The following is a 10,939-nucleotide window of genomic DNA, read 5'->3' on the forward strand; positions in this document are numbered from 1 at the left end:
GGGAGGCAGTCCTGAAGAGCAAAAGAGTCTAGGAGGGTTGGACATTCTTCAAGAAGCAAGTCTTAAAGGTGCAAGAGTCCCCATGTGCTGAAAGACAAGCTGGCAGGGAAGAATACTGGCTTGGCTGAACAGAGAGATTTGGCGCCAACTCAGGAAAAAACAGAGAGTTTCTGAGCTCTGGAAGAAGGGGCAGGCAACTCAGGAGGACTACAGGGATGTCATGAAATTACAGAGGGAAAAAATCAGAAGGGCCAAAGCCCAACTAGGACTTAACCTGGCCTCTGTCATAAAAGACAATAAAAAAATGTTTCCATAAATACATTAGCAACAAAAGGAGGGTTAAGGAAGATCTCCATCCTTTACTGGATGTGAGGGGAAACATTAGTGACAAAGGATGAGGAAAAGGCTGAGGTACTTTCATACCTTCTTTGCCTCAAGGAAGACCAGTTGTTCTCTGGGCACCCAGCCCCCTAAGCTGGAAGAAAGGGACAGGGAGCAGAATTAAGCCCCCACTATCTAAGGAGAAATGGTTAGCGACCTGCTACAGCCCTTACACACAAATCTGTGTGGCCAAGGCTGCTGAAGGTTGCTGGCGGAGTGCTCACCAAGCCACCTTCCATCATTTATCTGCAGTCCTGGCTAACCAGGGAGGTCTCAGTGGACTGGAAGTTAGCAAATGGGACACACATCTACAAGAAGGGCCAGGAGTAGGATCCAGGGAACTACAGGCCTGTCAGTCTGTCCTCAGTGCTGGGGAAGGTGAAGGGGAAGATCATCCTGAGCGCTCTCACATGGCTTGTACAAGACAACCAGGTGATCAGGCCCAGTCAGCATGGGTTTATGAAAGGAAGATCCTGTTTGACTGACCTAATCTCCTTCTATGACAAGATGACCTGCTTAGTGGATGAGGGAAAGGCTGTGGATGTTGTCTACCTAGACTTCAGTACAGCCTTGACACCATTTCCCACAGCACTCTCCTGAAGAAAATGGCTGCTCATGGCTTGGATAAATGCCCTCTTTGCTGCATAAAAAACTGGCTGGATGGCCAGGCCCAAAGAGTTGTGGTGAACGGAGTTAAATCCAGTTGGTGGCTGGTCACAAGTGGTGTTCCCCAGGGCTCAGTACTGGGGACAGTTCTGTTTAATATCTTTATCAACGACCTAGATGTGGGAATTGAGTGTACCCTCAGTCAGCTTGCAGAGGACACAAAGTTGAGCAGGAGTTTTGACATGTTTGAGGGTAGGAAAACTCTACAGAGGGATCTGGTCAGGCTGGATCGATGGGCCAAGGCCAATTGTATGAGATTCAACAAGGCCAAGTGCCGGGTCCTGCACTTGGGTCACAACAACCCCATGTAACACTATGGGCTTGGGGACGAGTGGCTGGAAAGCTGCCTGGCGAAAAAGGACCTGGCGCTGTTGGTCAACAGCCAGCTGAATATGAGCCAGCAGTGTGCCCAGCTGGCCAAGAAGGCCAGTGGCATCCTGGCCTGCACCAGGAACAGTGTGGCCAGCAGGACCAGCAAAGTGATTGTCCCCTTGTACTGGGCACTGGTGAGGCAGCACATTGAATCCTGTGTTCAGTTTTGGGCCCCTCACTACAAGAAAGACACTGAGGTGCTGAAACATGTCCAGAGAAGGGCAACAGAGCTGGGGAAGGGTCTGGAGCACAAGTCCTGTGAGAAGCAGCTGAGGGAACTGGGGTGGTTTAGCCTGGAGAAGAGCAGACTCGAGGACACCTTGTTTCTCTCCATAACCATCTCAAAGGAGGCCATTACCTGGCCCTCATGAGGGATTTCAACCATGTGGGCACCATGGCATTCTGCAAGTGATACAGGATATTTCTAGGTTGTGTTGGAGATAACTTTTTAATGCAAATGCTAGGGAGACCAAACACAGGTGATACTTTATGTGACCTCTGTGCACAAACAAGGAAGAACAAGTGGCAAATGCGGTCACAGATAGTAGCTTGGGAACAGTGACCACAAGCTGATTGCATTCAGGATCCAGAAGGAGATTGGGAAGATAAGCAGAAGAATTAGGACTCAGGATTTTATTCAAGTGGACTTTGGGTTATTCAGGAGGTAGCTCAGCAGAATCTTCCAGGAAGTGAATGCAGAAAGTGTCTATGATAGCTCATAGATTTTTATACAAAACTTACTGAGAGCTCAGGAATGAGTAATCCTGTTGTACAAGACTGGAAATTTCAGTAAAAGAGCCACTTGACTAAGCAGGTGCTTTGTAATGCAAAAAGACAGCATAAAGAAAGCAAGAACAGGCAACAAAAAGAAAAAGCACCAGAAGACTACTTTGGCACTCAGGGACAAAACTGGAAAAAACAAAGCACATTTAGAATTTAAACAAGTGAGGGATATAAAGAGCAGCAAGAGGGAATCGTGTAAATTCAGAGGAAACATGGCATGTTACAGAATGGGGGAGACAACCTAGTGGTTGTGCAGATGGAAAAGGCTGAAGTACTCAGTACATTTTTGCCTCAATATTCACAGGAAAAGATTAGTCCTATATTTCCAGGTGTACCAGGATGGTTTGGGAATTAACAGGTTATGGACAACAAGTTAGGATGAGTTAGTGCAGCTGGATGTATTCAAACCTATGAGGACAGGCAAGAATAATCTGAAAGTGCTGAAAAAGCTGGCTGATGTGACTCCATGTGTCCTGCCTGTCATGTCCAAAAAATGAATGATCACTGGGGTAGGTCCCTGAAAACTGGAAAAAAGTTAGCACTATGCCTGTCTTTAAAAAAGGCATGAGAAAAAGAACTCTGGCAACTACAGGATGATTAGTCTTACCTTAGCCCCTGGAAAGACTACACACCACATCCTTTTGGAATCCAACCTCCAAACATGCAGAGAACAAAACAGTAACCAGCAGCAATCAATCCAGACGTACAAAAGGCAGTTCAAGCTTGATCAAACTGATCACCTTATGTGATGAACTGACCTTAAATACAGATGTGGGGAGTGTGGTGGATGTAATCAAATGGTCTAGTAGGTAGAACAAAAATCACTGGGACAGCTGGGCTTGGAGGGTAACACTCACAGTAAATATTAGTTTGATATCCAATTGGTAGCCAGTACCAAGCAGAGTATTATAGTGGTGAGTGGTAGGGCTGAAAATGTTCAATATCCTCCCCAACCTGGATACTGAAACACAATGCATTCTCAGCAATCTTCTAGACAATACTAACCTAGTGGCGCCTGATACATCAAGCTGTAGAGCTTTTATCAAGATGGACCTTGAGGAAATTCCTGGCTGGAAACGCCACGTTCAACAAGACAACTTCTGCAGTTTTTTCTAGGGGCAGGGTAGCCCCATGCAGCACTGCCTGCTAGGAACTGACTGGCTTCGTAGCAGCTCTGCTGAAAAGGACAGGGAGAGCACGGTAGATGCCAAGCAAAATGTGAGGAAACGTCCTCACCGCTAATATGGGCTACATTAGGAGCAGCGTGACCAGCTGGACAATGGAAGTTCTCTCCCTCTGTATGACGCATTGATTAGGCAATAGCTGAAATACTGCATCCCAGTATCTGACTCCCCATTTCAAGAGGCACATGGAGAAACTGGAGTCTGGGGAGGGGCCAGGGGCTCATGACTGACAGAACCTGAAGCAGCTGCGTTCTTTCAGTCTGATAAACAGGAGGCTGAGGCAAAAACTATTTGAAGAAGAGTTACAAAAATGGTGAAGCCAAGCTCTCCTCAAGTAATGAAAACACATGTAAAATCATGAGGTTTTTTCTGACAGTGCCACCAACTTAGTGAGTTTTTTTCTAAAAATAAGACATGCTTTGTTGTCTCTCACTCAGTATCTCCTGTAATAAGCACCCCACTTCCACACCTTAGTTGATCATATATATAATCCCAGTTGGACGACCTTTCTAGTTTATAACGCTGTTGATGGAGATATAAAAGGCATTTTTATATTCACTGATCTAAAAATCTCAAGGAGTGATCTTAAAACTTTCAGATCCCGATCTATTAAAATAAGTAAAAAGCCTACATTGTATGGTTCCTAAACATCCAGGAAAATATTTCAACCCATTTTGTGTGGTTGAGATCAGAGCAGGTATTTAATTTGGAATTTCATCAAATTCATAAGAAGGGGTCCCAGCAGATACTCACCCAGAGCTGTAGTTCACCTCCTCCCTTCAATATTACAAGTGAGATTTGTTATTTAGAACAAGTTACAAAGTTTTTCTTGGGCATTAAGGGAGAAAACTGGCTGCAAGACAAGGATCTAGCTGAAGATTCCTTCCTTCTTTGGTCCTAGTGGGTGTAGCTCTGCTAACTTCAAGCTGGATTTTATCTACTAGTACCTAATTATTAAATGGTTTGTGTGGTTTTATATGATACAGATTTGAAGAGAGTTTTGTGATTAAGAATTTTTCAATTATGTAACAATGCCCAGAGCAGGAGCTGTTCATTTACTTATTTTTTGAAATCATCAAATATATGAGTAAGAACACAGAGATAAATTATTGGATACCCTGAAGACTCTCCAAATATTAAAATTATGGAGGTGAAAGGTACTTTTTAGATAGAATTACCTTCCAAAATAGGTTTGAAACACAGTATAAATGTTATTTGTCTGAAGTTACATAGCCAGTCAACGTATATTTCAGGATGCAGTAGCGCCTGTGGACTCTCTATTTTTTTATGTAGTTATCTTTTCTCATGCATAAAGATGTGAGTGCTGCATCAGCCCCAAAACCCATCCAGCATATTCTCTTGTCTTTGCCAGGGGCAGAAGTCAAAAGATGGAGTAGTATAACAGGAGTGACAAACAGAAAGATGTTCCCGTTTCCCACCATATACTTTTCCTACTTCTAGCAATTTGAAATTTAGGGATTTCCCAAGACAGTGACTGTATTGGAACTAATAGCTGTCAATGACTTTTTCTTCCATGAATTTGTGTAGTAGCTTTTTGAACCCATTAATGCTCCTGGTCTCCGTAACATTCTGTGGCAATTAATTCCACAATTTAATTATTCACTGTGTTAAAAGTTACTTGCTTTTGTTGGTTTAAAACTGGCTGCTGGATAATTTCATTAAACAGCTCTTTGTTTTCACGTGGCACAATGTGAACAAGCACTTCTGTTCCATCCATGACTGTACACACTGCTATTATCGTCACCTCTTATCTGAGCTAATCGACAGTTTCTCCTTGAACAGAAGTTAAGTCACCTTGTGATCCTCTATAGGTGCTTTTTGCTTTAGCTGGATTTTCTCTTTACCATAAAACACTGTCTTTCTATTAAAGATTTAACAGACAAATAAGTACTGAAAATAAGCAGCATAAGGAGGGACTGATACAAGGAGTTTGGGTTTGCGTTCTGTGGGGTTTTGAAATGGCTGAGTGTAAATTTACTTTGAGCTGTAATACACGTTCCAACTATAGTTAGCCATGCTGTACATCCCTGGTTGATGGGATTTGTCTATGTTTACAAGCCTGACTGATGGAGGCCAGGCATATGCAAAACCTAACTGGTAGATTAAGGAGGACGACTAGCTATACTCAGGTCTAATTAGCTCACAGAGGGTTAGCAGAGACATAGGTGATTACAATTGATAGGGCAGCCCTGTGCAAATCTGACCGATGGGCCAGATTCTCTTCACTGTTCAACAGGATCTCCGCTGTTCTGTCAGATTTTGTCTGCCAAGAGATAAGCACCGCTGTCGATGGGGAGAAAAGACAACGCTTCTGTAAGTCTTCTCCAAGTGCATGCCACCAACAGCCATCTCTGGTTTGGGTCAAAAGAGGATGCAGAAGGAATTCTAAAGCCTAAGCAGGCTGTAAGAAGGGAAGCAAGGGGAGAGGAAGAGGAATTGCCCACCAAACTGAACATCATCAACATGACTCCAGGGAAAAGAGGTGGGGATGAGGGCCGAGGCTCCAGTAGCCAGTGGAATTTAACAGAGACCAGTGGGGGAAGGTGGGGTTGTTTTGTGGGCAGTAAGGGTATACAGTGGGGTTGTTAATAGCTAAGTCAAGAAATGCCCTGTTTCAATAGACAGTTTTACTGAACTGGACCAAACTGCCTCTAGTGCAGCCCAGCCTTTACCTGTATCCCTTGATCACCTCCAACTAAGCATAAAAATATCCATGGAGAAACATTTCATCTACAGCCCACACTTCATCATTACAACAATTATCGCACACCACAAAACCACACCCCGTAAGCTTTACATCTTCCCAGCAACCCTTGTGAACTCACCTCTGCATCCAAGCCCTTGCTATCCCATCCTCTCCCCACACAACAAGATTGCTGGGCAAAAAATAGCATCGTAACAGCTTTGAACAGAAGATGAGTATCTAGTTGAACAAACACTGTTAATTGTTCACACAGAAGCAGTGGCAAGGCAGTAAAGCACCAACGTTTGAAGAGTCAGAAGAGTTAGCAGTAGCAACATCACTGAGCTTCTAATTTCTCTGTTTTTGTGGAATTTATCAGGCACAGTATAGGTGATTCCCACATGTTAACGTGGGAATTTTACGCTTTACAAGGAAGTTTTGAGTGCATATGATGTACACACTTATTTTCTTAAGTCCTTTAAAACATTTTTCACTGACTGTCAGTGTTAACACACAAGGATAAAAGAAATACTTCAGCTGGTTAAATCAGCTTACTCAGGCTATGCACTTAGCTCAGTTAAATCAGATGAGAGCCCAGAAATTAGTCCAACTTGCCAACCCTTATTATCAAGCATTGTGTGTTTGTAGGGCCACATTTGGGAGATACTGTGGCATCTGGTATTGATTTCTGGCAAGATTTAGGTTGGTTTTTGAAACCTCTACCTCAAGTTGGAAAGGTAATAAAATGAATACGTACTATTAAGCAGATTTTGTTTAATTTTAGTAGGCATTAAAATAGGCATAGTTACATGTTGCAGCAAATCAAATGCAAGGAAGTAATGCTACTTCTTTTAAATCAAAGCACTACCTCCCATCTACAGGAGCAATGTGAAAGGTGAGAAAGACAGGCAATTCAACATTTGCAGAACAGGTTGAGGGCATGTGTTAAAAATCATGAGTAACCTATTAAATAATTTAATGAAATAAGCCTCAAAAAGCTGCTCTTCGCTCCTACCATCAAAAATTAAAACAAAGAAATGCTCCACAAACCTTCAGTTCTTTCCATTTTAAGAAAGGCCCTAAATATGCAGTTCTGTAAAAGTTAAAACATTCGGAACGATCCGTATTATGAAATTGCAAGAATCTGGTACATTCTAAACTACATGTAACATGTGGCATGTAGAGTCCTGCTTATGCCCAGTATTGGATAGCTCAATGAGAAAGTCCCAAATAATGTAGTTTATGAGAAAGCTAGGAATGAGAGTAGCAACTTCTACTAACTCCTTCTTAACTGCAACCCTTTAACAAAAACAAATTCATGGTAGTAGCAGCCTCAAAGTAAGATCTATCTAATGCTGTAAGCAACATTTTATCTGTGATTCATTATAAAGCTGCTAAGGATTTTGCAGAGGGAAAATCTGTGTAACTGAGTATTTTTATTGATAAGGTCGGTTATAAAACATACTAGGAGAAAGAGTAAATGTTTTTAAATGAGTGACCTAACATTTAAACTTTCGAGGGAGGAATATTAAAATACCCAACTTACACATACAATTTCTGGAAACAATTACAGTAATTAAGACAATACTGAACACTTGGAGAGAGATATTTTATGGAAGGCATTCCAGAACTACCTCCCCAAAGACACTGATGAACTTGGGTATGTTCAATTAACAGGAGAAATTAATTTCAAGTCAAAACCCCTGCTGCTGAGAATCATCCAGCCTTTAGCACTTCCCCCAACTCTGGCCCCTGTGTTAAAATCCTTGGACTGTCAGCACGAGCTTTCCCAATGAGATGGTTAATTTGAAAGACTATTTTCACTACTGATCAACTGAAACTGCAACTGCAGTGTTTCCAGTAATTAGTTTCATCAACAACAACAGAAAAATAATCCATGATTTGAGATGATGACCTTTTAATTTGCACTGGCTATCTACCTCAACACCTACCAATTTCATTACCTTTCATAATTTTATCTTCTTCCTCTAGGCTAAGCTGAGCCAGACAGAGTTAACTCATGTTGACTCTGAAATGCAGACCTTGCCTAGAAAGGCAGGGATCCAAACCACAGAGACTTTCAGTTGCTCCCTGTTGTGACCTTCTGGAATTCCAGAAACAGTTCAGGCTGCCAATTACCATCCTTAGCATTAAAATAAAATAATTTAAAACCTGAATTCAAATTGCTTTGAAATATTCAAGTAGGAAAAAAAAAACCCACCCTCTTTACAGACAGAGGTACAGGATGCTGTACACATGCCTGAGATGGTGGTTGAACTAGATAGTAAATTCAGTTTCAGTATGTCTAGTGCAAGATCAAAAACACCACAGCTGCATGACGCACTGATTAAGTGCGACCCACTCTGCCAAGTCTAATTTTGCACAGAGTTGTGCCCCATCAGGTAGCGTCTGTCCTGCAACCGGCACACAGCCAGCGTAAACATGGTGTCATGTGATCTGGCTTATTTGATGAGAATGCGCTACCAGGTACTGCACAAAAGTGGTATTAATGAACACGGGACCATAGCCCAAGGCAGAGTGAAACAATTTGTCAAGGTCAACCACACAGGCTGTTACTAGACCTGAAAATAGTATCCAGTCCTCCTTAATCCCAGGGTAGTTTGCTACCTACTGGGCAGCACTGCTGCCCAACAGAACACACACAGTTCTCAAATTGAGATGGGCTTCTGTGGATTTCTTTGGCATATTTTTCCTAAATCCCATCCCTGCTGCCACCTTGTCTACAAAGCTCCCAGTTCCATGTGATGGTCTGAGGTCCAGAATGTTTTTCACTCCAATCCTCACTCTGCTAACCCGCTGCGGCCCCTCTGCCCCATTCCTACCCACACAAGCCAAGGGCTGTTTCAGCTACTACAGCGTTGACGCTGCAAATATTTAGAAAAATGTTTAGCTTGACAAATGTAGTAACCGCAGTGAAGTCAAATAAACCTAAATTTGTGTGCAAGGGTTTCCAGGATTTAGCCTCCAAAAAACAGGACATGTTTTTATGCTTGTTGAGGATGTGCTATATAACCCACATAAAATAAAACACTACTGCTACTTCTTTATAGACTGCTCACCAAAAAAATATTTTTATTGCAGCTCATCAAATGTGGACTCTAATATATTAATGCAGTGAACTACACACATAGCTTACTAATTTTGGGGAAAAAAAGCAGCTTCCATTAGATGCTTAGCTCAACACATGCAGAGACAGACACCAAAAAGTAAAGTAAATATTAGAAAGCAAATATTAGAAAAGTGTTGAAATGCATCCTTGTCCCAGTTTCAGCACGGAGTACATGACTGCAACAGTGCAATATTGTTTGAATTACTGTTTGGAGACAGCAGTAGGACAGAGGAAGCATTACATTATTGATTATAAATTACACCAAAGAAACTGTGCTGGAGAAACTTTAAAATGTTAAAGAACTCCATAGCTAGGAAATGCCAGAATTAAGTTTGTCTGTAAAAGTTTTATTAAGCCTTATGGCATTATGCATACGCTGAGACCTAACTACAGAGTCACATATTATTTTCCTTTACTACCCTTCCTGAGTTAGGGTAAGGATATGATCCAATGTCCACATTTTGCTTATTCTTGAAGATGAATTATCAGTCTGAAGGCTTTATTAGTAAACAGCAAGTAAAGGGCAGTAAAGAGCAATTCCAGCTAACATTCAAGGTACCAAAATAATGGCCAAGAGATCTATCATTAACAAAAACTTGAAAGATGAAGCAAGTTCTCCAGAAATGTATTTACTGTTTTATGGGAGAAAAGACATTGCAGTGTCTTTCACCAGGAGACTAACTTGTTGCTACCGATGGTGCACTTGAGGACACTCTATGTGAACTGCAAGACAGACTCACCAGCTTCTACAACTGCAGTCACAATAAATGCAGTGGAAGACTACAAGAGCTCTTTTATTTTTCCTACCAGCCCAAGAAAAGATATATCCATCTCATTAAACCCACTTTCATGGCAGCAGACTTCACAAATGTCTTCCTCAGGTGTTTCTGTGTAGCAGAGGACTTTTTCAATGAAAAGAAGGTTTCAAAATTTTCATGGCTAGCATACAAGATTTCAGAATCCAGAAAACACTGATGCCCTGCACGTACTGGAGAAAATGCTCTGAACTCAGCTAGAACAGTAAAGGTCACGGTTGCAGATATGGATATCATCAGTGGATTTTGCCCTGAAACATGCTGTCATGACAGTGAAGCAAGAAGAGAGAGAAGAGCAAAGTGCTCATTAAGAAAGCATCAGCACCAAACAAGGCTGTTTGTTCCATGAAACTAGGAAGTTCCATGTCAAAATCTGTTTCACCGAAAACACTGTAATGGCTGTCACAGTGCCAGTCACTGGCAGAGAGTCCTGAATCAACTAAAATACGAATCCCATGGGATTCATAGTCTTCCTGTTACTCAGCCCTACAGAAAAATGAGCGGCAATCTGATTTGAAGCACAGCCCAGTCTCTAACAGGCAGCGGAGGTCATTGATGACACTCTCAGTGTCTGCCACACAGGCTGGGCTTGGACATCACATTCTGCTGTCATAGCTGTGCCACCAAGGAGGACAGGCAGCTGCATCCCCTGGCTTACCTTGCTCTTCCTGCAAAACCCACACTGCAGGTGGAGCTACCACTACAGAAGGTGTTTTGTTGGTTTAGTTTGCTTTGTCAAAAGAGATAACTTGGATATATTGGCAGAACCTTCTCCAGTAGGACCCCCGGACAACACAGCAATGCTGGTGGGGCTGGGTAACAAAGTTTTCAACTTTAAGTCTCTTCTTTTTCCGATTCCAAGGAAGACTTGCATTGTATTATCAGTTTTAAGTAAAGAAACTGG

The sequence above is a fragment of the Eurypyga helias genome, unplaced genomic scaffold, assembly GCF_000690775.1.
Source record: "Eurypyga helias isolate BGI_N326 unplaced genomic scaffold, ASM69077v1 scaffold692, whole genome shotgun sequence".
In the NCBI taxonomy this organism is placed as follows: domain Eukaryota; kingdom Metazoa; phylum Chordata; class Aves; order Eurypygiformes; family Eurypygidae; genus Eurypyga; species Eurypyga helias.